Source organism: Vollenhovia emeryi, unplaced genomic scaffold (assembly GCF_000949405.1).
Source record: "Vollenhovia emeryi isolate VEMERY1.0 unplaced genomic scaffold, V.emery_V1.0 DF939174.1, whole genome shotgun sequence".
In the NCBI taxonomy this organism is placed as follows: Eukaryota; Metazoa; Arthropoda; class Insecta; order Hymenoptera; family Formicidae; genus Vollenhovia; species Vollenhovia emeryi.
In genome coordinates, this window is record NW_011967192.1 from 972698 (window position 1) to 990005 (window position 17308).

The window sequence follows — 17308 nt, forward strand, 5'->3', positions numbered from 1 at the left end:
AAAATAACTGAAAAGAAATGTCAAAACAACACAATGTGTACTTATTTTTAATCTGACACATTACATATGTTCTATATTATTAGTAACATGATTTATCTGTTAAAATTTACAGAAAATATTTATTTTATTCTATATAACATAAGTGAGAGTGATTTCGAACCATCATTTGACTTATTACATCTGTAAAATGTCAAAAATTACATGTTTTAAATTCATTTTGTCATTAAAAATATGTTAATTTTACACAAAATTTATTTCAAATTATTTTGAGATTTACTGTGTGATAAAATATTAACAGAGTATTAGTGTGATTATTTAACATATCCATATTATGTTAAATTGACACAAAAATTTGTGTGGACCGTTTGGGACATGTGATATCTGTTAAATTTAACACAAATTTTTCAACTGTGTGATATTTTTACAATTACTTTTATTTTCAATAATTATAACATAATCTTAAAATTTTGAAGAATTGGAAAGTAAGTAAAATATATGGAAATAACACTATCGCGCGCGCACGCATTTCATCTACCCTTAAGATTATATTATAATTGTCAAATTTCACATCAAGTGAATAACATCACTCATACGAATTGTTTATCTTAAATCTCAATAAACCCCAAAGAGATTACAAACATGAGATTAAATTGGAAAAGATTCTCACATACTTTGGAATAAGTTCGAATATACTTTGGAAAAATGTCATGAACAACAGGAAGATTTTAAATAACATTATTAATTACGGTAAAATTAATAACAAATTATATATAGAGAAATTATATTCAAGCATATAAAAGAGAGAAACAAAAACGACACGATATATCTCTGATGGAAATTGAAAAAGAAAACGGAGAGAGGAATAGAGGGAGGTATCGCAGAGGGATGAGAAAAAAGCGTTGCTGTCTGCAGCCTCGGCCGATACGGAGGAGGGAAAAGGATGGGACTACCGCGTAGACTGGAAATGAAAGAGCTCAGCCCCGAACGGGCGATAATTCATTCCTGAACCGAACGAGGCAGCTGAATCCGGCGTTGCACACGTGCACGATTTCGTGGAATGGGCGGCGCTTTACGTGAAAACTCGCGACTAGTGATATCAATGGCTATGGAATCCACGCTAGATTCGCAAAATAGAAAAACAGTCCTTTTTTTTGGAGAGAAAATCCATATCGCAAATTGTATTTAGAACGCAACGTGTGTGCGTGTATAATTTAATTAATTTTTGTTAACAATTAAAGACTTTGCTACATAACTTTAAGAATTTTATATGTGTAAAACATTAATCGGTTTTTATATAATATTTTTCTCTTGAAAGATTTTTATTCAGCAACTTTTATGCAAATGCGTCGAATAATAACATTAATAAAGAAATACACTCTTTTGTTACCTGTCGTAATCGTTTGCGTTTTTATTTGGGTTAGCAAAGTCTGAAGTTCTTTAAGAAAAATTAATTGTATATTGATTTTAACGGAGTGAACCAATATTAGGTCTGTAAATTTTCTCTATGACATTCGTGATTCTTCCGCAAGAAGAATCAGTCTCTCGCCTGTATGAAAAGATCGTGGGGCGAAAGTAAAACTCGCTTTTGTGCCGGATTCGTTTTTCCGACTGTCGGTGAAACTTAAGGGAATACCTTCACGGCCTCGACCCTTATAGTCAACTTTCACCGCCATAAAAACATAAAAGCGTTGTTCGGGTACGTTGCGTAAAACGGAGCCAGTATACATAATACGGTTTATGTCATTCCAGCAGGAATCTGCATTCTTCCGTGAGCCACGTTTGATCAGTTCCACTAAACTGAATTTAAAACTAGAAAGACCAACACAAAATTTTAGACGTTTATTTCTCTTGTATAATATTTCAAAAATATGACTTGCAAAAAATACATATTGTTAACATCGTGTTTAATTTTAAATTTATATATCAAAAGATAAAGCGCTCTCTTAAAAAACATTGTTCAATTATTGTATTACATGGGGCTAAGCTTTTAAAGGTTAATTATAGATATTTGTTAATTTTTGGTCTGGAGTGTACTCTTGAGGATCCACCCCTTCGAAGGCTAAAGGGAGGAAAGGGAGTTTTGGCTCTAAGCATAGCCAGGGAAAGGGCGGGCAGTCAGCGTGAAACGAAAAGCAAGATTTAGATGTCATCCTCATGATGTGCTTTTCTTCTACTCCTCCCGCATGGTACCAGTTAGGTACCAGTCAAGACCTCCCTAAGACAACCAAATGTTTCTTCGTCCGACCTTCTAAAATTTCCCGTCGAATGACTTATTTACGAAAGATACTCATCACAGAAAATAGCACCCTGACGAAATTATTACGATTTTCCAAAGAAAGCTGTCACGGCGGAAAATTCTAAAAATGTGTTTCAAATAAGATACAATTCGACATAATGAGTTTTAAACGTAAAATTAATATAAAAAGATTATTTCCATATAACGTAGTTAAGCAACATCGTTAGAAATTTCTTTTTCTAGAAATATATAGAAAAATTTTAGAGTCGTGCAAAATTGTATAATATTATCTCTCCGAGTTGTGAACATAACCATTATATTTCAGAAAATAAACATTTTACTTTCTGAAATATAATGGTCATGTTCACGACTATACAAAGTATTGTAATTTTCTCACTAAACCGTGAAAAAATTTTAACGCGCTTTCACGGTTTGTCTTTCCCGAAAGGAAACCCTAAATTTTCTACGAATGGGATTAGCTCATCCAATCAGACGCAACATTGGAAGGGCGGGTTTAATTAAAATCTTCTTGGAGTCAGGCTAAACTAAGTCCACGACTGGGAGATGCCACAAGATGTAAGAATAGAACATGAAGAGATTTCCCTGCAACTAGAATTTCCAAATGATTCGCCAAATTAACGAGAAACAATATGAGATTATAATTTTTAAAATTGAAATTTTGCCTCAATTATTATTCATAAAATCGTTACCCTAATTATTATTCACAAAATTAGTATAAAATAGGTAGCTTAATAGACGTATTCAATTATTTTAATTATAACGACTTTATCTTTAGTATTTAAAATAAAAAGATAAGTAAATTGCTTATTAAAAGGAATTCCTTATTTAAAGAGGATTAATATTTAATTTACAATAATCTTCAAATCACAAACGTATTTTTCATAGGTCATAGTAGTAAAATGTAAACAAATTTGCATGTCATTTGTTATTTAAATAGGGATTTATGTTTTCGACTTTTAATGAGAGAAACGACATTGACATATTTAAATGAGGCTGTGACGCAGTTTGCACATTTAATCTGTAGTTATTTTGTATGTATCAACTGGGATTTTATTATATGTATATCTTACTATTTTATTAATATATTTATTAATAGTAATTGATAATTGTTAAGCATAAATTTATTGAAAGTTATTAAAAATTAAATTATAACGTAAATTTATGTGTAAACTAATTTTATGCTTCCAGATAAGAAATAAAAGAAACCTTCAAATGTCGGTGTGCGGTAGTTTTGTGTGTTGAAGAAGAACGATAAAGTCTATAAAAGTTTTACGATAGTCTATAAAAGGATGTCGTTTTATTTTCTCTAATTCTTGAAAAACAAGTTTTTTAAATTAAAATAATGCACCTCGGATTTTTCTTTTTTATATCTTGAACTTTTCTATTCATAATTTTGCATAATATAATCCCCACAATATGAAGTTCATTTGTGTATATAATATGGCGTACAACCATATAATTTTTTAAAATCTGTATAAGTCATATTTAATCTGTTTGAAAAAACGTAATTCCGGTAAAGGAATTTTGAAAAATCTGTTCGTGAACAGAATGCAGTATTCATCTTCAAGGGTAAGTGCTGCCAGTCAGCTAATACGAAATCTTCATAAGTGGAGCTATAAATTTATCATGGTCTGAACACCAAGCCTATATTTACTCTATTATACAGGCTCGTTTTTGTAAGCTGTTTACGTTTAACGGCAAATAATCGTTTAGATGCCGCGCCATGATACGGGTCATAAATTTGCCGGCACCCATGGCGTTCGAGCTGTATTACGACGGTGCGGGATATGCGCAGGTCAGTACCACCTTCATTTTGAATGGGGTGCAGAAGGTGGCAGCACCACGGAAACAGCTGCCGCGCGCGGGCAGCGGCCTTGAGATAGAATTATACCGCCATCTGCTGCATTTTGCCGGAAGGTCGAGTACCTTTGGGTTCCGACAAAATTGGGTAGAGGGCTTTGCTCCATTTGGCGGGAAAAACAATAATGTCCAAATTTTCGATTAAACATTGAGGAGAATGCTGTAAAACTAACAGGGCATTGAGTTCATGTCAATTGTATAACATAATGAACATATTTTTAGTGTGATTGTAGCAAAAATCGAGCAATAAAAATAAAAGAAACATATATCTGACAGAAAATTGCTATTGCTAATTCATAAAATAAAAACGCAACTATTTTGCAATTATATGTATATAATATGTATAATCTATGATATGATTATATGTGTGATATGCTTATCATATACAAAAATGCTAATACATTATCGTTCTACTTGTGTGCACGTTCTAAGCTACAGCCAATATAGTTTCAATCAATATTATTAGTTTAAATATAAAAACTAGAACAGCTGCCCATGAAATTACTTGTAACATTTAAATTTTCTATATTACGTGGATTTATATTTTTTCCACATTAAATTTCAAACACATTCTTCATTATATAAATTTGTGTGTTATAATATTTATAGTTTATAATGTATATTTTGTTATAGTTTATAGTTTTCACGTATAAAATGTGACTCATTTTTAAATGCCCAGTGAGAATCAAGTAACATATTTACATTCTATTTGTCCTAATATCGATTTTTACACGAGAATAATTGAATTTCCTTTTGCTTGAAAATTGGGTTTCCTTTATTTTCGCTAAAGTCATCAGACCAACAACAACAAAAAAGTCATTCTTTTACTGAATATACTTTTAGATTTAATTAAAAAATATATACACGAAAGATATTAAAAATATTATATTTACTAATTGTAAGTTTATGTTTATACGTAAACATATTAACCCTATTTTTCTTCAAATAGAAGACTGACACGAGTCATACATATTTACCGATAAAATAAAAAAGAATATTTTGGAAGCAATTAATGAGAGATTTAATACAATTGCTTAGCACACGTAGAGGAAAGTCTCCTATTATGAGATAGCGGAGTATTTGCGAAATTAATAAGCATCATCTATTGGTTCCATGAATTTATTGCCCTTGGAATGAAATTTGTTTAGTGGAAAATTGATTGTTAGATCGTGTAATCGTTGCGAAAAACGATGGCCTGGATAACTCAATTGGAAGTGCATTCGTTCGGCAAGCGAAAGGTCCCAGGTTCGAATCACCGGCCTGGCCCGTTAGTTTTCTCGCCGAAAATTAAGAAGTGGCGCGTCTTAGTGCCTATCTCCCCGAAAATATACCCCTATTTATTACTGGATCGAATTTGAACGTTGAAAACCTATACTACCTCACATTAGAATCTCACGATAAAAAACTTCCCTCTATCTATTATATATGAGTTTGTAGAATCACTGATAAAAGGCTCGATCGGAAAGAAGTGCGTGCGACACGTAAGTGTCCAAAGCGGGTGGGGGGGGGGGGGAGGGTTGCCGCCTTCATCGCGTTTGTGCGACGGACTGGCACGTGGCACTGTTTATCAATCACTCAGATCAATCTACTGTTGTCCGTGCGTCCCTGTCTACTGTTTCTGTAACACAAATCAACCCCACAGTGCCCTCTAACACCGACCCCTTCGCCTCATGCGCGATCATTTGGGTGGTCCGCGGTCGGAGCCAGCGAGGTGCCAAGATCTATTATTAGCGACGGAGTAGGGTAAGGAACACGTGAAGGCACGATGCCATGAATTCTTACTAAGAAACCTCGGGCCGCACGGCGATCAGTCAAATATCGATTGGGCCGATCCACCGAGTAACCTGTTCCGTAGCAGGTGTATACGAACTGTTTCGTAAGGAGATACAAGTTCACCGAAATATTTCTCGACAAATCCGACATCGTCTTTTCCATTGGAAATGTCTAGAGACTCGTGACTTATATTTAACATAAAACAATTACAATTTTAGTAAATCTCAGATAAGAGTAAATAAATAAATAAAATCTTCACTTGATGCTCACGGATTGATAGAGTTTAAGAACTGTCAGGCTGCAGATGACAAAAAGACAGATGAAAGGAGAAAAATTACGTGAAAATATAAAAATTAAATGTTACGTTCAAACGAAATTCGATCTTGCTTGATTCACTCACATCGTTAATTATAGAATGGAAATATGAATAGAGAACAATATCACCGTACGGGAGTAAAATTTTGGTCAGAGAGTGGCAAGAGCGTACGACTAGCGAAAATATTTACTGGGCGTTTCAGTGCGCGCATTTGGTTGACTATAAAACGAGATGATAAATGGTAGACTAGGCCTGAGCATGCGAGTTTGGTTGGACAGGTAATAATACTCTTCGTAAAGGCTGTAACTCATGCCCCCATCGAACCTCGAGGAAATTGTGATATGACGATCAAGAGCAATAATCTGGAGTAAAACGCTGGGAAAGAATTAAGGTGAAAGGCAGAGATCGACGACGACCAATTAGCCTACATAACCATTTTACGAGTATATCCGTCCCAGTCGTGGAAAAGTGAGATTTAATCGCGCCACGAGAGAAGGATGTATGTCTGTTTTCTCACGCATGGCGAACTTCCTCCCGAAACGAGCAGCCGGTCTATTACTCACGTGCACGATGATAAACCCGTGCAATCGTCTTAATTAGTTTGTTAAAATACATTAGATCATCCACTCACGCAAACTATGCTAATCGAGATAACGATAATAATAAGCTTAATTTACTTTTCGCTAATATTATTATTTAATGGCATTACTCCAGTAATCTTGTATATTATTTAGATAATTCACATGTCGCGTCGTTAGAATTTAATTTGTTAATTTATATACTAATTTTCAGAGCATCCCCTCATACGTTATAACGCACGATAATTAAGTGTGTTAAATATTAGCGACCAGACAAATGACGAATTTTGTACGGACGAGGCAGAAAACTGCGTAGCGTAGAGTACGACCGGTTTTCTGGTTCCACGCAACCGAGATCCCTGGTACATTCGAGCACCACGCAGTAGTAGTTCGCGCAATCACATTGCGCAGTAGATCGCAGAATAGATAAACACGACACCAGCGCGGCGCTCGTGCTGTGGTTTTAACATCCAGCACGAAGAAATACAGAAACTACACTTAGACGTTTCGCGCATCGTTCCTAGATCCACATCTCCTCGGCGAGAGGATAGCTTATCTCGCGCTATGCATCGAAGCGTTACGTTGCGACAAGAGCTACGTCGTGGATGCTCATTCCATGCCACATATAAAGAATCGCGTTAAAATGGAGATTACTACGATATTATCTCACTATCTGTCTTCCGACAAACAGAGATACATTCAGATATACTAGAAATGTCATTTTTTTGTCATAGACTGGTTCGTATAAATTAAGAAATGACGAACCATGACCAGATAAAGTATTATAGTATCAATTTCTTCATTGGACACGAGATAAGAGATCAGAGACTAAAGATTTATATAATAAATGTTTAAAAAATCTCACCAGGAATTAGAAAGCATGTAATATTCATGAGTCTGAGATTACTCGATAAATCCACTCATACAATTTATGTTTTGTCGAATTTTTCGATTTTGGTTAACTAATTAAGCATTTTGTTAGTGAATGCTGTAACTAGTAATTTAAAAACTTTTTCTATTTGCATGATACTATATTCACTTCATTTTAATGTAATTAATTTTTAGGTTTGTCATGTCGGAAAACGAATATACATATAAAATTTGAATCCTAATCTCTAAAAGTCAATCAATTCAGTGAATTATCGCTGAAAACAATGAATAACCATTGATTTGCACTTGTAAGTATACTGAAAATCGCAGTGGTATACCCAGAAAAAAGATTTAGTTAGGTTAAATAAATGAGATACGTTGAAACCATGTTTCTTTGAATCTACTAAATTTTTATTTACTTCTCAAACATTTGCTAAATTTGAAGAAACAGACGTGAATTTTCTTACAAATTCCAGTCTCGATCAAATAAAATTTTGATTAAGGTAAAGAAATTATTTCTTCGAAATTAAGTAAAAGTCTAGTAAGGTCAAAATTCAAAGAAAATTTGTTTGATTCGAAGAAACTTTTTTCGAGGTGTACTGTAAATCGATTATTCACTGTTTTCAATAATAATTCACTAATTGATTTTTAGAGAGTAGAGAAAAGTCCCCTATTATGAGATATTTTAATGTGAGATAACACAGGTTTCTGTTAAATTAAGAGACATCATCTGTTGGTTTCACCATGAATTTATTGCCCTCGGAGTGAAATCTGTTTAATGGAGAATTCATTGTTAGATCGTGGGTGTTGTTGCTAAAAAAAAAGATTTGTAAAATTGGATGTTGGAAACCCGACATCTCATATTAAGAGCCTATCTCATAATAGAGGACTTTTCTCTACACGTACTTATGCGTATATTTGACGTATAGGAACTTCTGTGTTCTTTCACCAAAAATCCTAAATCCCATAATAATGGATGAGAAGAACGAGACCGCAACAACTAAAACACCATTGCACGATTTCTGGTCGACCCACAGGAAGCACGACAGGAATAAAAGATGGATAGAAAAAAAGCCAAAGGTGTATAATGTATGTGCCTATTTCAGCTAATAATCCCGTTATGCCCGGTTCGGTTTTGCCTCGCGGCAGATAATGGACGCGCCAGAAACCAAACCCGGGACTAAATCAGCACGTTGGGGGCGTAAAAGGGGGACGGAAGGGGGACTGAAAGGCCGCCTCATCATCCGTCAACTGTCAAACGTCCAACCAATCCTGCAGAACCAAGAACCAAGCAACCACCCACGGGGCCTCAAGGGTAAATTACACCTAGCCTTCTATCCAATCTCGCCTTTTCCTTCTTCTCTCTTTTTCTCTTCTTTTCTTTTACTCTATCTATCAAAGTACCCGGGAATACTTTTTCGTTCTCTTTATCATTTTCCACTTATAATGCAAATCGACACAATATAAGAATATACATATAAGGTCGATATATGTATATTGACATATGTGAGAACTAATTCACTTTATTTATTTATAAGAAATTATCGTTATTTATTTATTAAAATTAGAGAGAGAGAGAGAGAGACAGAGAGACAGAGACAGAGAAATAGTATAATAAAAAAATTATGATTAAACTGAAAAATAATTCGAAGCAATAATAATAAAATAAATCGATATGTCATAAAATATGCGCACGCTAATTTAGCCAAAAGTTTGTTATGCAGAAACGGACATTATCACAAATTTCTTTGAAATTGTCCATTGCATAATCTCGAAGACATTAGAAATTTCCTCTAATTTTTCAAGAGACCAATATTTACAATATCTAATAAATGTAAAAGATTGTGAAGGTTCTTAAAAGAACAGCTCAGTAATTAATTTGTGAGGCGAAGAATCAATTGTGCGACTAAAATGTTTTCAAAATACAAATAAAGTGGTACGTGTGTGTGTATGTGTGTGTGTGCAAAGTAGGAAATGAAATCTTGACCTAAACGTTGATAAACATTGGTATATGTCAGTGTCTCTACACGTATCCAATATATTACAAACAGCCGTTTTAGTAAAACGGCATTTTATAAATAAGCGATAATTACATGAATGTGAGATGACAGATACGAGTGTAACATATAAAAGTACGAACTAAAAATTGTGCCAACTTACCAATTGTCTGATTCCTCACTTTTTAAGCAGCAGTTGTTATTTTAAAACATTCAACTCACATTTCGAGTTCAGAAAGGTTTTTACGGTAATTAACATCTTGACGTGTTTAATTTTGTATTGTAATGGAGTGATAAGAATAACTCAGTCGTGTTGCGTGTGTATGTGTGAAAATGCTAATGGACGAAGCAAGAAAGAAATAGATAAGTAAAACGTGAATGGTCAAGAAAAAGCTCATGTTGTGGCTCATACGATTGGCAATAACATTCTGCTGTTAATTATATTTATATGCGAAGCGATAACTTCTCCCCGATGCGAAGCAAGAAACCAGTTTAAGCCACGGAGAGTGGCCGGTGATTACAAATATCTTTCGCACGTGTTGATTTCTGCACCGGGATACATCGATAGAGCGAGCGCGAAGAATTATTGACAGATTTATTACAAAGTGTCTCTTACGATATCGCGCATTATCAACGCCATTTGAATTATGTCACAGAAATGGTCACACAGAAAAAATGTCTTGTAAAAGGTTCATTACGACTCGAAGAGAATTCAATTCAAGCACAGGAACCAGATGATATCACGGAGCAGATATATGTATATTAATTTTCACGAAACAAAAAGGCGTTCACGGATGGAAGCGTAAGGCCCGCAATTGTACGAAATCACTGTGGAGCAGATGCTTTGACGCGCGAAAGTAATGACATCCGGTATCTGTTACGAGCTTGAAACTGACAACAACAAAAATATTCAACCAGCGATTAGTGTGGCGATCCCCCTTTTCGGAAATTGCAACGGAATGGATAATTATTAGAAAAGAGGAACCGGACCCGATCGAGTAAGTTAACGGATCGAGACGCGCAGAAACACTGCCAGGATTATGAAGTGCGATGTTGATGGCAAGCAGCGCCGCTGAAGGAGGAAGGAGCGCGCGCGGGAAACACACCACGCGCACCTATACGACCTGCCGGATGCCGCAAGACACACAAGCATTCACGTCTACTTATCGCCACATATCGTCGAGCGTCCAAGCTAGGGTACGCCTTGGAATATTTTCCAACAATTACCGCTCATTAATTTACACGATAGCTACGTAAACTTCAAGAAATATACCATCCGGAAAAGTACAAATGTTATAATACTTTTGTTTTCGTGCAATTTTATTTTCATTTGTCGTATTAAAATTTATCCCCATAAATAGTTATATTTATAAAAATTAATTTTTGTAAAACTTTTCATATACATGCAATTTTTTTATTGAAAAATTGCAGGCTAGTATTTCTTAATTTTTACTAAAGGTTTCGCTTTACTAAAAATTAATATCTTTAATAAAGCGTGAGATGTTGTGCCAAGCAATTATAACAATATAAAAAAGTACTCAATATATTAAAGAACAAAACGTAGCAAATAAAATAATGATAGCAAATATGTTGCAGAATTGCAACTTTTTTTTTCTTTCTGATATTCGGGCGGAACCGACTTCCCCGCCTAATACCTTGATGCCGAATTTCGGCGCGTTTTTAGCAGTTCCGCAATTCTCGTAGACTATATATCCGCAATTACTTTGATGGCGAGGAAAGCTTTTAACGTGGCCCACCATGACTGCCGACGAACGAATCAAACATAGCTTACTAACATGTACGAAGCTACTAGCCATGTTGAGGAGGGAAGCCGAAGTAATACCTGGGACGTGGACGTAACGTAATGTATCGCCGCAGGAACAAGCGTGTTACAATGGTAACGCGTTCTGTCACGGTACGTGATATACTACATGGTGATGTAGACTAGAAACGCCCATGCGTATAGTCGTAAGGTCCGAAAATGCTTAATCAGCGATTTCTCCTTTCATCTTTTTATATAGGAAAAAAAGTGGGTGTTATGTGAAAAAATTTCGTTTTATATCTTGCGAATTTTTTTATTATAATAAAATTCGGTAAATGTAACGATCTGCATAATTTATTAGAACAATAAAAAAATGTATTGCGCGAAACTTTTGTTACGTATCAAAAATGTACTTTGAGAAATTTACTAATGCATCCTATGTAAGATTACAAATGTTAAAAAGTGATAATATATCGAATAATAATATAGAAATAAAGATTCAAACTTATTAAAATTATTAATATCTTATAAATATTATTATTTCTTAGAAAATATAGAAATAGAAAATAATCTAAATGGAGATCAATGAATGTATATTTAATCAAAATGTTATTCAAATTGAGCTCATGTTAGTATAATTCAATTACTGTAGATCTCTATTTTACTTTGTAATCACAAACAACGCGCATTCCTATAAGGAATTAAACTTATTTCACTTGCAATTTAAAGTTGTAGATAGAATTGATTCCCATACCACGTATCGACAAATAGATGTGGGCTGTAGTTTCCAGAAATTATCCAGAAATTCATAGAAACAAATTACATTTCTCATCAAGGTTCGGCTCGCGAAGCCAGAACAGAATCGATGTTTATGGATTTCCATCCACATGTGCAGGTAGAAATCGCCACGTGAAATCGTGTAGTTGATAGTAGCAATTACAAATCGCGTGATTTGTGGTCGTAACTCGTCGCGACGGCGGCGTCGTGACGCTCCCAGGTTACCTGCAGGTGGCCGGCACGAAGTTGCCTTCGCCTTCAGCACGGCATTGCTTTTTGAATGACGGAATATTACATCGGGTTTTACATCCCCTCGCGAAATTAGTGATGTGTTCGTTCATACGGCAAACTCTATCCTACATCAGAAACTGGCAATTTGAAATATAGTTTCTAAATTAGATTCGGAAGGTATTATACATGTTTCAACGGTTCTTAGATTTTTACTTCGATGTCCACTTTGCGTGCACTGGCAAACTTATTTTTAATCTCACGGGATATGCTAACCTTTACTTGTGAAACAAATATTATTATAGATCAACTTTAAAACATTCCAAAATTACTCGATATTGATTTCGAGGAGCCACATAACGCGCGATGTTTAAACCAAAGTAGAATTTCGTAAATTAGATTCGGGAGGTATTATGGTATGTTTCAACGATTTTTAGATTTTTACTTTGATGTCCACTTTACGAGTACTAGCAAACTTATTTTTAATCTCACGGAATATGCTAACCTTTTATTGGGAAACAAATATTATTATAGATCGACTTTTAAAAATTCCAAAATTTCTCTATATTCGAGGAGCCACATAACGCGCGGTGTTTAAACGAAAATAAAATTTCATTAATTAGATTCGGAAGGTATTATATGTTTCAACGGTTCTTAGATTTTTACTTCGATGTCCACTTTACGTGCACTGACAAATGTACTTTTAATCTCATGGAATATGTTAACCTTTGATTGAGAAACAAATATTACTTATTATAGATCAACTTTTAAAAATTCCAAAATTTCTCAACATTGATTTCGAGGAGCCACACAACACGCGGTCTTTAAACGAAAGTAGAATTTCGTGATATTTCGTTTCATCAGTAATTTAAAACACGATCGGTGGTCGACAATTCGGCCGGCAGGAGTCGACACACGTGGCGGATTTAGAAAGTCACGAACGGACTGCGACCGTCGCCGACACTCAATTTATTCGCTGCCGCCGAACTCGTTCGGCCACTAATTGAAAAGCGGACAAATTAACACGGTGAACGGATCGTTGCAATTTATAATACCGTGTCTGCAACAATAGATAAACGAATGCAATGTGAGCGCCGAGACATAAATACCCATTATTAACGATGACGGATAAAGAGAATTAATCGATCGGAATTCGTGATAAATTCGCAGTGTCTCATATATTTCTCAACGTATGAAACATTAAAACAAACTTTTTTACTTTTTAAAAAGATCTTACAATCAGAGAGAAGTAAATTTGGCTTACGCTCACTTTCATTTTCTTTTCATTTAATATTATATCTTACCATCTTAATTGGGGATTATGTCAAGATTATCATTAAACGCCTGGATGCGTCATTACTTTTTTTTACCACAAATTACTTTCGATATCTCAGATATTTATAAAAATAAAATAATATTTTAAAAATGCACTATTATTATGGATAAACAGATTACAGGTGGACTATCACATGTTACAGCACTTACTAAAATGCGGAAATTCGAACAATTTGAAGTTACTGATGTGTACAGTACAGGAAAAGTGACTCGACTCAGTACGAAGAAATCATCCCTAAGTTCCACGAATGAAGTAGAGTCGATGCGAGCCGTGTAACAAATACAAACGATTATTATCGAGCCCCATTTGAAGGGGAGACAGTAATTATAATGATTATATTGGAGTTGGGTGGTACGCGGCCGCCGAGGAATAAATTACAGGTTTGCTTGCTGTGTGCGGTCGACATAGCACCATAGGTTCGTTCGATAGATGCGTATCACAGTGTTTCATGCGACAGAGAGCGCCACTGCAACTGCCGGTTTCCGCAATTTCTTATCGCCGCTAATATGGCCGTCATGCGAGTTAAAGTCTCGAAACTCGACCCGATCCTTAAAAAATTAAACAAAAATTCGCGCATTTTGTCTCGCGGTGAAAGGCTGCAAATTGCGGATGGTGTCAAGGTCTTATTACAATCTTAAAAGAAATTAGACACTATCGCGCCTGGATCATGAAATGATTCATCGAATGGTAATAGCTGACAATTAATAATTTCAGCAAAACGGCAATCTTGTGTATATGAAACAATTATTATTCAATTTAAACCTGCAAATTACGGGCGTTGTAAAATACGAGTCATATAAAACTCGATAGAAGAAAACGACGTCTCTTCCCAAAAATTTATGGCGGTTTTTTAATTTATGAGCACTTTTTGCATAACTTAATTTTACAGAACTATTGGGTTGTCGGAAAAGTCATGACGTATTTTTAATTAATTTTCAAGACTCACTTATTAATAATATAACAAAGTTTAATCAATAATGTATTGGCCACTTTGATCGATGACCTTTTGCCATCTTTCTGGGAGTTGCATGATTCCGCGCTCGTAGAAGGACTGCTCTTTTCCAGCGAAGAACTGGATGAGATACTCTTTGATGGCCTCATCAGAATCGAAAGACCTACCATTCAGGTCATTTTGCAGAGAACGAAATAAATGGTAATCTGATGGAGCAAGGTCCGGTGAGTATGGAGGATGGGCCAAAACTTCCCATCCAAGCTGCAGCAACTTCTGGCGAGTCACCAAACTTGTGTGTGGTCTTGCATTGTCGTGATGGAAAGTTATGCCTTTGCGATTGACGAGTTCTGGTCGTTTCTCTGTGAGAGATGTATTCAAGTCATCCAGTTGACGACAGTACACAACAGAATTGATCGTTTGATTCCGCGGTAAAAGCTCAAAAAACACCACACCCTTGTATTGCAAAAATCCGTCATGACTTTTCCGACAACCCAATATTTCATAAAACCGTTATTTCACAACTATACTGAATTTTTTAATTTACACTTCGTATAGTAGTGACCCCCATACTTTTATCTATCATTAGGTACTGTACCATATGATTTCATTGAAAAGAAGATCTTTATGAAAAATCTCCTAAAAAATTATTACTTTTTGCTATGCAATATTTTTACACATCTCTTTCTACGTGTACTATTACAGGACATCCTTCGTGATTTTTATCATTAGACTATTGTAATGCATTATTTTTTCCCTTGTATCTTCGTATTTAGATTTCAGCGTACGTTTTATAGCGTACATATTTTGTTTCTCTTCTCTTTTTCTACATTTATTACTTGATACTTCCGTATTCCCTCACTTGTACCTATTCAAGCCTCCTTCCTCTTCTTTTTCGTAAAACGCTACACAGTCCACTTCTTCATTCTCAATTTTCTTGCTCTTATCTTCTTTCGTCCGTATCCTTCTTCACACTTTTCTTGTTTGTGTGACACCATCTTTCTCCTCCACTCCATTCTTCCTTTACGAGGCGCACCGAGTACAGCGATACATGCGATTTTCTTCTCCTTGTCCTCCTTCTTATTCCTCTCTTCTCACTGCGGTGAAGATTGTCGCGCGATTAGTGTAGGCTCCAATGTCACGCGGAAGATGCATTGCCCTTGTGCTTTGGACCGCATTATATGTATTCGCAGTGTATGCATATCTACCGTGGCTTATACGGGCACCGTTTATATACGGTAACGCTGTAAGTGTATAATCGCCGATCGCATTTGCTTGCACTTTACGTCAAGCCTCGGCACCTTGCATGTCACCAAGCATCAACAATGTGACGTATCCCGTGTAAACCAAGTGATACGTTATTGTGACACGTAATTTTGAGCGATAAACGTAAACATTACTACAGCTGTCCATGTCGAGTATTACGTTTCGTTTATTAAAGCAATTGTTCTCATAGTATCTTCAAGTTACATTGTTGCATTGCACGCAAGACTTGTTGCGTTAAAATATAATTTTTAATAATTATGTTTTTACAATTAAATATACCCATTATTTTGCTGGAAATGTTTTGCTATAAACGCGAAACGGAACGTTCAATAGATAAAATGTTTAGAAAAAAGGAGACATATTGTCGAAGTATTTGTATGGTAAAACGATGACATTTCTAACGACACTACCGATTATAAACCTTGAGAGTTTCACTCTTTGAATAACGAATGTACTAATTCAGAAAGCTTTAAAACATTCCGACACCTGCGTCCAGAGCCACGCTTGTCCCTTTCCCCCGCTTGGTCCGTTCAAATATTCCTGGCGTGCCGAATCAATTAGATTAACACTAGAACCCCCAGCACTATTTTGGTATATATAGACATCCTATACACAGAACTTCCTATATACAGAAACTAGTATGGCTGATGAAAAATATATTGGCATGTATCGTCAGCTTTTTATCTCCTCAAAAATCAACATAAACTGCAACGAAAGCGTTTTAATAATTTCGGTAATTTAAAGCAAGAAATTTGAAACCCGATATTTTGATAGTGTTTGATCGATATTTGATAGCGGTTGATTGTTCGAATGTTAACAGACGCGGTAGAATATGTACAAATTCTATCTCGGGAGTTGGTAAATTACCATACAATGTAGAATTCTTGACGCTACAATTTCTGTAATATTCTCTACTATATCCGATTTATTACCCGCGTGTCGATTGTTAAAAAAGACGCAAAATACTGTATGTTTTTCTTACTTTCTCTGTTACTGCGAAATGTAAAACTTTAAATAAAATATAAAAATATCAACTATATAGAACTGCAGGATAATGCATCGTGGACGTGACCATCCAATGATTCACTGGTGCTCGTTACTCAAGCAGCTTTTTACTTTAATCATATTAATGAAGCATTTAATCTTGCCGCATGTTTTACAAGCCGCCGGGTGTGTGGGCCTATCCTGATTCCGTTGTTGACGAGGATTTCTCAGCACTGCTTTTGTGGGCATCTCTCTAACCTTCAGTCGCATTCACTGCGTGTCTCTTTCTTACTCTCTTATTTTTCACCTTTTCTCGTCCATTTCTAATGACTGATTGTTTTATTTTCATCCTCCA

General features: G+C 35.3%; 1 protein-coding gene across 3 annotated transcripts in view; it reads right to left on the reverse strand.

Moving 5' to 3' along the window:
• Positions 1–17308, reverse strand: part of LOC105563582 (homeotic protein antennapedia) — a 113677-nt gene that overhangs the window by 52934 nt on the left and 43435 nt on the right. Inside the window, exon 1 of one of the 3 annotated variants that reach the window (XM_012015282.1) lies at positions 9815–10679. The exons of the other annotated variants lie outside the window; for them this stretch is intronic. The gene's annotated coding sequence lies outside the window, so the exon portion shown is untranslated. Of the gene's footprint in view, positions 1–9814; positions 10680–17308 lie in introns of those variants that run through there. 3 annotated transcript variants of the gene reach the window in all.